Here is a 12,089-nt window from a genome sequence, read left to right as displayed (position 1 = left end):
TGTACCGTGTATACCTCGGCATAGAATAAGCCACTCCTTCCTTTCCCGTGGGTGTCGTAAGAGGCTAAGAGAGAGCGGGAAATGGGCAGCAGCGTCCCTCTTAAAACATCTCTAAAAGTCTAATTGCGGTTGATAACCCGTCTGTCAATCATGGCAACTACTGGCAAAACTCCCCTTATAGGGAAGGCTTATGTTCAAGCAGTGGACAGTTAACGGCTGAAATAATAATAATAAAAAATAATAAGCTGTGCTTGAAATGCTTGAATGGTTAAATTTCAGTTTGAAAAGTGGCACACGGCAGTGAAATTACTGTGTACGGTAGTATAACATCATAGTTCGTGGAAACGCCAATGACAATTAACAAGAGACACCATAAGTGTCACAGTGCATTACTGATGCCGTTCTTGTAGTGTTTGCCATTATAAATAACATAAAAACCTCAAACCTCATCTATTTTAATCCACTTTACAGGTGTCCAGTTATGGGACGTTGATGGGTTGTATGATGATGGTACGAACGAGTATTTTTAAGGGTATGTTATGTTTTATTAGTTATAGGTAACTTTAGCTTATTAAAAGCACTTTCTAGAATTAGTTTATAATGTTGTACCTGTAATAAACAATAACGATCATTTTATGCACGAACCATAAATTTAGGTACTATTAGTAATGTATACGAATAAGTAATCAATAAAAACAAAAAATGGTATAGAAACTTAATAGATATGCAGTTTTTTTTTTACAAATAACCCGATCGAAGACTGAGAACAGAAAACTGAACTCAGAATTTTATTTAAACTGTTATATCTTGTCAATTTTCTGTATATAAGGTCCTGGGTGTATGACTCGAATTATTTAATTTAGGAAACGAACACTTTTTTTTTTGATGGGTGAAAATGGTATGGTAACCCTGTCTGCGCTAACAGGATACGCTGGCGGAGCACTAGTGAAGGGTAATAGATGAGAATGAAAACAGGCCAGTTAGCCCATCATGATGAATTCATCAGGAATTAACCATGATAGTTTCCAGGGAGAACCGCAAAGAGGTCGACCTGGTTGGATATATTGCTAGCAATGGGATTCTCAGTCTCTATTACTAACAATCCCTTTCCCCCGGTAACGAACACTTGTAAATTGATCCGAGGTAGGGTATTCGGGATTTTGCTCCAGGAAAACTTAGCTTGAGAACCAAGCAGTTGGATGGCTCATTATTGTCTTTTTTGTTTTGTAAATGCAGTTGTCTGTCAATAAAGCTTTCTTTCTTTTTATAACATAGAGGGCAAATGACCATGCGGTTTACCTGATATTGACTACTCTCGCCAACGAGCACCCGTTGGGTGGGAAAGGGATTGTTGGTAATGGGGTCTAACTGACCTATTGCTAGCAATACACCCTGTCAGCTCGACCTCCAAGCGGTTCCCCCTGGAAACCATCGTGGTTAATTGTAGCGGAATTCGTCACGATGGGCTAACTGACCTGCTTTCATTGTCACCTATCATCCCCCACTGGTGCCCCGCCAGCGTATATCGATAGCGCAGGCGGGGTTACCATTCTATTATCACCCATTAACAAAAAAACGAGCACCCGTTACAACAGAGACATTGCGGGTGTGTTCAAGATTTATACAGGTACCATTACATTATGACAAGACCAAAAGATGTATGTAAAGATTTTGATATTTGGTTCTCACTACCTCCGTAAGAAGTATGGTGTGTTCAGTCCATTCATTAAACCAAGTAGGTATCTAACCTTCGTGGTTGTTTAATAGACAAATGTGGATTGGAAACTCTGTCTACTCTATTGGAAGAAAATTTAGATCATGAAAAAAACATAAGAAAGGCCACAGGAATATCGAATTTTTTAATGCGTGAAGATGAAATGGCTGTTCCACCTGCGCTATCGGTATACGTTCGCGGAGTATCAGCGAGAGATGATAGGTGAGGATGAAAGTAGATCAATTGGCCCATCTGTATAGTTTAGCTCTTGTACATTAGAACTCTTTGTTTTAAAATTTACATTCACCATTACAGGTTTCAATTATATTCCATAGTAGTGACTGATAAGGCCAGCCTATATTAATTTTTAAGTGTAGTCTACATACTACATATCATCAATAATTAACTATGATGGTTTCCAGGTATATATTGCTAGCAAAAAAGGGATTTTTTAGTAATACCCTATTACTAAAAATCCCTTTCCTCTCCGAAGATCGACTTGACAAAGTTTAGATTATAAATCTAAGGCACCATATACATAGCTAGCTATTTGGTCATTAGACCCATTTCCTAACAATCCCATCTCCTCTTTTACTTTAGTAAGTTATAGATAATAATAAGAAGGAAACCTGTTCTTATCGGTATATACGTTAGCGGAGCACCAGTGAGGGATGATAGGCAGGATGAAAGCAGGTCAGTAGGCATATAGTGTCGAATTCATCAAGAATTAAATACAATTATTTTTAGGGGAATTCGTGGCCTTGCCCTCATTGTTAGCAATATACATACATCTAGTATAGTCAGGTCAACCTCCACGCACCCACGCAGTATCCCCGGAAAACCTTCGTAGTTAATTTCTGAAGAATTCGTCACTTTGACCCAGTAGACTTCATTTTCACCTGTCATTCCATTTTTTAAATTCATCAGCGTAAACTAATAGCTTTGTTTTAATATGATGATTATTAATGAAAATGGTAACCCTATCTGTGTTTTAGATTTACGCTGGTAAGGTACCAGTAAGGGATGAAGTTAAGTCAGTCCATTGAGACACGTTTATCGCGATAATTTCATCTAATAAAAAAATTATGAAGATATAGAAAATTGTTCTGTTGTGTTCTTCCAACGGAGGCGTATAACCTTTTCCGTGTTAATATTTAAAAAATCTATTTTCGTGTTTGTGTGGACAGTGTTCATCAAACTATATACTTATGTATGTAGTGATAGACCTGTGTCACCAAATTACACGGTGTCCATGAAGAGAAGTGTTGTTAACTGTCGATATCGATATGTAAGAATTTTGTTTTTATTTTATTGCTGAAAATGCAATAGCGCACTCAACTAAGTTAATGATGCCCAATGGTGGGTTAACAGTAAAGAATCAAACAGTGAGAATTAACTAAGAACAGTTGGCTCAAATTCATGGCGACTTCTTAGGAATTAATAACGATGATTTCCGGATAAGATCGTATGGTGTACTAATATCCCCATTACTGACAATGTCCCCCTCCCCCAATAATTGGATATTTAACTACTAACTACCTATCCATTGGTCATATGGAGATGCTTTTTATTTCCTATAATGCTATTGTGGACGTGCCTACCTAACTTACTAACCGTGTAATATTAAGGCGTTTAAACTTTCAACGTGGTCATTATTTGTATAGTCAAATGTAGTCAATAAAAAATAATTCGAAAATTGTAAAACATTGTAAAATGCATCACTTATTAATATATATACTGAACTGACCTAGTAGAACCTACAAGTTGAGGGGAGGAGAGATTTTTAATAATGGGGTACCCCATTTACCCCATTAGGTCGACTTTTCTTTAAAATGCGTCACGATGGACCAACTGGTCAGCTTTATTATCATTTGTTATCCCTCGCCCGTGCCCCGTCAGTGTATTCCGACAGCTCAGGCGGTGTTACTAATCCATTATCATCTCATTAAAAAAACCTATAAGCTAGAGAAGTATTATGTAAGGATTACCTTTGACACTCGATTCTTTCTGCTGATGTCATAAGTGACTTGATGTAAAAAATAAATATCTACTACAGAGGTAATGTATAGTAGATATTTTCAAAAGGAGTAAAGAAAAACGTCGATAAATTAGTAGTTGCAGCACTAGTACATAATGCTATCATACGCGGCCATCTTGAATGGATTATTTGAAAATCGAATGCCGGCGGAAACGCGCGTTTAATGGAATGCGCGGGAAATAATTACGTCGATAAATTTTCTAATTTTTTTTTAAAGTCTACGATCTGATAATATTATGCCAATATTGTGTTTCATTTGTGCTGTGATTATGTGATAGTGTAAAACTAATTATAATTCATTGTATCTGAATGAGGTAAGTAATACATAATTATATCATAATATAGAGAGTATCTATTATATAGATATTTACACAAAAGTACTGATTTTTTAGAAAACTGTGGATAACCTTTTTTTATAATATACCTAGCAAATAAGTTCACGGACTGCCTGAGGGAAAGTGATAACGGTCACCCATAGACATTAACAGCACCATTGACATCACAGAATAAACTGTTAGGACCATGGTATCCCTCAGGCATTACCATTCTTAAGGACTAAGGCGCTATGTTTTTATAATCTATAATTTTCACCTATAGCTTTCAAACCAGAACAGCTACGTAAATACAGCTGTTTCATATTAAAAATATGAGACAAAGGTATCCATGTAGACGGTTTTAAAGAGAAGTCTCTTTGGTGAAAGAATAAAAAAAATAGTTAAAATGTACAATATAAAAATTATCATCGTTTAATCTACATAATTTGATGTTTTCACCAAAATATATTTACGACATGTATTTTGGTCAAAACCAAAAAGAAAAAAATATGTTTTATACATCTACACTAATATATGGACAAACTCAAAAACAACTCAACCAATTATAAAAATTTATCACATATAGAAGGCTATATTATCAGCGAGTAAAATAGGCTATATATTATTTAAAAAAAAATTAGAAATCCCTACAAAAATTTCAATAATGGAACCCAAAGTATCAAAATTTTGCGTATTAAAATTAATATAAAATTTATCTTTTTATCTATCAACCCGTGTATAGCAAGAACGAATCGCTAGTGTACCTATAAAATAAGAATAATGATTTAAACACGAATTAAAACTTGGTTTAAACTCTTTAGAAGTTTTAAATATATGTACAAGTATAAAAATGAAAATGCGGCTTATCTGTAGTTGATAGAGCTCTTTGAATATTTTTTATTGCTGTTACTATTTTGCTTACTAATATTATAACTGTGAAAGTGGCTTTTTTATTTGTTTATTATCTCTTAGTGCCTTTTTCAATCACTTTGAAATTTGGTATACATCTATACTAGGATACAGTGAACGCATTCTGGTCATAAATCATGGGTAAAAGCTGATTATTTATGTTTTTTTTTTAATTCTTCATATGACTTTGTGGTTAAGTAGAAAACCGCAGATTATAATGACTAGAAATCTCGTTAGATCCTGCATGCACACGCGATTATGAATGGTCACGCGTCATAAACATCGGACGGTGTACATTTCATCGTCAATTTTCAACAATTACATAGTTTGCCTATTTTTTGTCGTGAAGCATCAATACACATGCTATGTTTTGGTTCGAATAGTAGTAGAATAACATAATCAGGTCTACTATGAAACCTAATTACTTTTTCCGACTCAAACCTCATGCGTACGATGGAACACGTTTATTCCGAAATTTAATACAAAAACAGATAGTGACGGTTCGTTTGTTAAAAATGAACATTAATTCAGAAAAAAATAGACAAAATAATACATATATTGTGAAACATTCCATTCTATGGCTGCGCGTAGATTGCAATGACCATCCCCGCATCTATGCGTGCCTATACAGGTCCCACAGCGGTAACACTGAAACCGACCAACTAATTGAGCACGTCCAAATGGCTACAGATTCCCTGCTTGAGCAGATTCCTTCCGCTGAAGTCGTGATTGTTGGCGACTTTAATGCCCACCATGCCGAATGGCTTGGTTCGCGTACAACCGACTATGCGGGAAGATCTGTTCATGACTTTGCTTTGGCTTATGGTCTGACACAGCTTGTTTCCTCGCCTACGCGAATCCCTGATGTGTTGGACCATTCACCTTCACTGCTGGACCTTCTGCTGACCACCCACCCAGACAACTATGTGATCTCCGTCGAAGCCCCGCTTGGATCGTCGGATCACTGTTTGGTGCGGAGCGAAGTGCCTCTTACGAGTCCGACTCCACCTCGTTCTACGGGTAGACGTCGCATTTGGCACTACAGGTCGGCAGATTGGGATGAGATGCGGATTTTTTTCGCATCTTACCCATGGAGGCAGGTTTGCTTCACACTGGATGATCCCGACGCCATTGCCGATTCCATTGCTGATGTGGTGCTTCAGGGAATGGAATTATTTATTCCTAACTCTGTGGTGCCCGTCGGCGGGAAATCCCAGCCCTGGTATGGAGCCTCCTGTAGAACAGCATCTCGTCTGAAACAGGAGTGTTTCCTAACCTGGGCTAAAGGTGTGGCGTCGCGAGATCCTAACACCAGTGCTCTTAAAAAGAAGTATAACTCTGCCTCTAGGTCTTTCAAAAGAGTTATAGCCACAGCGAAGTCAGAGCATATTAGTAGAATTGGCAAGAGACTGGCTAGTTTGCCCTCTGGGACTCGAGCTTTCTGGTCTCTTGCCAAAGCTGCACAAGGGAATTTCTGTAAGTCATCTTTTCCACCTTTGCGCAGGGAGGATGACTCGTTGGCCCAGAACGCTAAAGAAAAGGCCGATCTTTTTGGATCCATCTTTGCGTCAAACTCGACATTGGATGACGGGGAGAAACCACCACCGACCATCACGTGTTGTAGGAGCTCTATGCCTGACATTAAATTCACGCATAGCTCAGTGCGTAGAGCACTTTTCTCTCTCGAAATCCATAAGTCGAGTGGGCCTGATGGTATTCCTCCAATTGTGCTTAGGACGTGCGCACCAGAGTTGGCTCCGGTTCTTACGCGTCTTTTTCGGCTTAGCTACTCATCGGGCATAGTCCCAAAGTTTTGGAAGACTGCTCTGGTGCATCCGATCCCTAAAAAGGGAGATCGCTCAGATCCAGCTAACTATAGGCCCATAGCTATCACTTCCCTATTCTCGAAGGTTATGGAATCCATCATTAACCGTCAACTGCTCCGGTACCTAGAAGAGCACCGGCTGATCTGTGATCGCCAGTATGGCTTTCGACAGGGACGTTCGGCCGGTGATCTTTTAGCTTACTTAACACACCGATGGGCAGTGGCAATCGAGAGTAAGGGAGAGGCCTTAGCAGTTAGTCTGGATATTGCGAAGGCCTTTGATCGGGTGTGGCATAGAGCGCTGCTTTCAAAGCTACCTTCATTTGGGTTGCCTGCGAGACTGTGCATTTGGGTCGCCAGTTTTCTCAAGGAACGTAGCATTAAGGTCGTAGTCGACGGTGCATGCTCTGATTTAAAACCTTTGAATGCTGGTGTCCCGCAAGGCTGTGTACTATCTCCGACTCTGTTTCTTCTGCATATCAATGATATGTTACAGATAAGTAATATTCATTGCTATGCGGACGACAGTACAGGAGATACATTATATACCGGTCATGCAAAGATCTCGCGGGCACATACCGATGAGTGCCGGAATAGACTTGTGTCTGAAATCGAAACTTCACTCCATCAAGTTTCGATCTGGGGTGAACAAAATCTTGTCCAATTTAACCCCAAAAAGACACAAGTCTGCGCGTTTACCGCAAAAAAGACGCCGTTTGTCGTATCTCCTCACATTCAGGGCACTTCCCTTGATAAAAAGTCAAGTCTAGGAATTCTGGGCGTTGATATATCTTGCGACGTCCAGTTTTGCGGTCATCTGGAGGAGAAGGCTAAGATAGCTTCCAAAAAGTTAAGAGTGCTCAATAGGGTGAGACGATATTTCATGCCAGAACACCGCCTGAAATTATATAAAGCCCAAGTCAGGCCGCATATGGAATACTGTTCTCACCTGTGGGCAGGAGCGCCACAGTACCAACTCCTTCCGTTAGACCGCATTCAAAGTCGGGCGGCTCGAATTATCGATAGTCAACGCCTTACTGTCCGACTTGACCCATTGAAACTGCGCAGAGATGTTGCGTCTCTGTGCATCTTCTACCGAATTTATCATGGGGAGTGTTCTGAGGAATTGTTCGGATTGATACCTGCTGCTGATTTTCACCACCGTACAACCCGCCACAAACTAAAGTTTCATCCCAATCATCTGGACGAGTGGCGGTCTTCCACCGTGCGTTTTTCAAGGCACTTTCTTCCACGCACAACCATTCTTTGGAATCAACTTCCAGCAGCAGTATTTCCGAACCGATACGACAACATAACCTTCAAGAAAAGAGTATATTCCTTTTTAAAAGGCCGGCAGCACACCTGCAATGCCGCTGGTGTTGTGGGTGATCATGGGCGGCGGTAGTCACTTACCATCAGGTGAGCCGCATGCTCGTTTGCCCCCTGTGTTGTAAAAAAAAAAAAAAAAAAAAACATTAAATATACTATTTAACCTATTTTTAAGCTCACAATAGTAGCACACTAATTCTATTGTAACTTATAATTGCTACAGATATGTACGTTTTTTGTGTCGTTCGGCTTTAATGATACTCAAGTTTTCATGGTCAGAAGGCACATTCTACATATAGAATCTTAGTCCACAAATAACAACGCAACATATAAGAGATTTCAATAGCGTCACATCATTGTATCAAAAAAAAATTAGTTCTATTTTTCAACTATTTTAAAAAGATTCATTAAGAAATTATAGGTAGATAATTGCACTTACTAAATAAAATAATTTTGAAATAAATAAATAATAGCAAATTAAAAAATCATGCATATTTCATACATTAAATATGTTATAAATATATTTATTTAACATAGTTATTTTAGGTGTACCTAACACCGATATACAGGGGGGAAAGGGATTGTTAGTAATGGAGACTGAGAATCCCATTGCCCAATCCCAACCAGGTCGACCTCCTCGTGGTTCCTCTTGGAAACTATCGTGGTTAATTCCTGATGAATTCATCATGATGGGCTAACTGGCCTGTTTTCATTCTCATCTATCACCCTTCACTGGTGCTCCGCCAGCGTATCCCGTTAGCACAGGCGGGGTTACCACACCATTTTCACTTATCAAAAAAAAAAACACCGATATACACTCAAACGATTATTGAAAAGATTTTTAATTTTATTTTTTATTTCTAAATTTCTACATAAATAAAGTATTAAATTTAAATATTAATATCCGTTATGTACGCTGGCAGCGTGTTTGCCAATTTGAATCGTAAGAAATAAGTATATTTTGTTCCGCGAATAAAGACACGACTGCCTTGCCAAAAACTATTTAAAAAATATATAGACAGTTTCATTCGGGTTGATGTAGAGATCTAACAATACTCCATATATCTAAATCTGTTTAGGTTTTTAGAAGTTATAGTGGAAAAAAGAAACTTACATATATGAACCCTAAAAACATTATAATCCTTTTTTGGACAATTGTATAAAAATCAGTCCAAAGAGTAGATCTATCTATCAAGTATCTAATACATGATCAGATTTTTTTCTTTTCTGAAGTTGGTAAACATAAAGTAGATGTATTACTAAAATCGGTTTTAGTGTGCAACGCCTTTAGTCACGGCTTGCGTTCATGTACTAAAAAATTAGTAACACATCAGTTCATAGTTCTGGTTCCGCTTGGTTAGGAAATGATTTTACATATGATGATGGTAAAATCACATGACAAGAGATAGTATATATATATATGTATATATATATATATATATATATATATATATATATATATATATATATATATATATATATATATATATTAGATTTCGCGGAAAATATAATATTCGAGTGAAAATATTCGTTACGATCTTTTCTAACAGTCGTTTCGACTTTATCTGGAAATTTTCTTTTAAACATTTTCAATAAATACTATAGACAAGTTTTGATAGGTTATTTACGCAACATAAGATTTTGAAAAAAGACGTATTCGATTGTTACCTAACAAATATGGAATCTAAAAAATTAAATATAATAAAATAGTAATAATTACTGGACGTACGGGGTCTTAATAAGGGCAATAAAAACCAAAACAATCATTTTTAGAAATTTTTATATCAGTCTATATATTTGTTCCACTATCTTGATATTACTAAAAAATATTGCATCAATGCTGTTTTCACAGTAGTACTTCTGAAGGTCTAACTTAGAATCTGGTGTATGTTTCATCTTGATACGCCATCTTGAAATGATCTACTTTATTGGTTTTAAATATTCTTTATTGCACTTAAACATACAATAATAATAACAATTTTTAACATTGTAAGCAAAGGTAAACGTATCTCTAAAAGAGATCTGTTCCGATCAACCTAACATAGTAGCATAGGAAGTAGTGGCTAGCAGTAGCGTAAAACAGAAATCTTAACAACAATAATAAAATATTTACATATAATAAATATTTACATATTTTATAAATCATTGTGTCTGTATCTTAAATATACAATACTAATGTATATACGATTATACCACTACATATTATAAAACAGTCCTCCGCTGCGTCTGTCTGTCTATCTATCTGTTATTCGCGATAAATTCAAAAACTGTTTTCACCAATGGATAGAGTAGATCTCGAAAAAGGTTTTAGTATATAATTTGTTAAGTTTTTGTATACATTAGCTAAAAAATAACGATATTTGTTTGTGGTTCGAAAGTTTAGGTAGTGTATTAATGTAAATTAATATTTTGTATAACGGGAAAAGATGATTGATTTTTTGTTTATTACGATTTTACTCAAAAAGTACTCAACAAATTTTACCGAAAGCTACATCTTCTCAGAGTAACATAGGCTATTTTATATTTTCTGTAAAGAACCCGTGCAAAGCCGGGGCGAGTTGCTATTATTAAATAAATGAGAGCACAGCGATGACAATCCTGTAATCAATAATTGTAGTAATAATCAAGCGACATTGGAAAGATAATGTGATTATAAACTTTTCTTGAAGTTGCCGATAGGGGGGTTATTTTGAACGTTCACGGGAAGTTTATTCCACAACTGTGCAGCACGGAATACAAATGAGTTACCCATAAAATGAGTTTTACAGCTGGGAAGCTTCAGTACCCTGGACTAGTGTAATAAAAGGTGCTTAGGTCTGGAAGGAGGAGATAATAATTGAAATCAGGAACGAAGGTAAATAGGAGAATTGGGATCATTAAGGATATTATAAAGAACAGATAGGATATGTATCTCATGATGAAGTCGGATTGATAGCCACTTTAAACGAGTGCAGTATTTAGAGATATTATTTAAGTTTTTTTTATACCACTGAGGTGGCAAACAAGCATACGGCCCACTTGATGGTAAGGGGATTCACGCGCGCGTTGTTCACTGCGAAGAAACCTCTTTACCCCCTTTTTGAAGAACCCCATGCTGTAGTTTCTTGGGAAAACCTAATATTAGCAGATACTGGCCACATCTAAAAAACAAACGTCAACATAGTCTAGAATTGAAAGTTGACTGGATTGAGCAAGCATAATTTTGGTATTAAAAGGGACAAAAGTATTGGAGATGTTTGAGAGAATGGTATAAAAAGTACTCATATTAATGTTGTAAATTGTATTGTAAAATCTTTATTGTACATAACTCAGATTAAACACTGGTGAATGATTTAATATACAATGGCGGACTTATCCCATAAAAGGATCTCTTACAGTCAACCTTTAGGAAGCTGAAAGAAAACTGTAGAATGTATAAGGGTAATAACCGTACAATTAAAGATAAACTAATGTTTTTCTACTTCTGAAATCCACACTTTCTCAGGGGGTAGTGTGCAGAAAATTAATTACATAATAAATATAAAATAACTCGACCCGCTGACAATGATGCTCTTTTCCACTTTGGGTTTGCTGGAAAAGAACTCTTTTACAGTTAAGCTCGCCTTTGTACATATGTTTACCTCTCTCACATTTGTTATGTTACACTAGTGAGTACAATAAAATATAAATAATTTACTGGAGATCTTCAGAAATGGCGACATAATTGTAGTGTAGAATAGCTACAAAAAAAAACACAAGAATGAGTACCTTCTCGCTTTAGAAGTTGCGAAAAGAAATTATGTTGATTAGTCCAGAAAATATAATTGAGAGCGTAGGTAGGTAGATAGGTAGGTAGGTAGGTAGGTAGATAGGTAGGTTGGTAGGTAGGTTTTTTTTGTGCTATGTATTGGATTTGAGTTCCAAAGCACTTGCGTTTGCGCTTTTGATGTACGCTCGCATATGCCAAGGTTTGCAGCTGGT

At 36.8% G+C, this 12,089-nt stretch overlaps 1 protein-coding gene across 4 annotated transcripts in view; it reads left to right on the top strand.

Annotated features, from left to right (window-relative positions):
* Positions 1-3,895: 3,895 nt before the first annotated feature.
* Positions 3,896-12,089, top strand: part of LOC113514317 (anoctamin-4) — a 51,513-nt gene continuing 43,319 nt past the window's right edge. For all 4 annotated transcript variants that reach the window (XM_052893033.1, XM_052893034.1, XM_052893032.1 and 1 more), the window contains exon 1: positions 3,896-4,066. The gene's annotated coding sequence lies outside the window, so the exon portion shown is untranslated. The remainder of the gene's footprint in view (positions 4,067-12,089) is intronic.

This window comes from Galleria mellonella, unplaced genomic scaffold (genome assembly GCF_026898425.1).
Source record: "Galleria mellonella isolate WM207_F2 unplaced genomic scaffold, CSIRO_AGI_GalMel_v1 utg172, whole genome shotgun sequence".
Classification (NCBI taxonomy): domain Eukaryota; kingdom Metazoa; phylum Arthropoda; class Insecta; order Lepidoptera; family Pyralidae; genus Galleria; species Galleria mellonella.
Note: the sequence above shows the minus strand (reverse complement) of the source record. Positions and strands in the feature narration are given on the sequence as shown.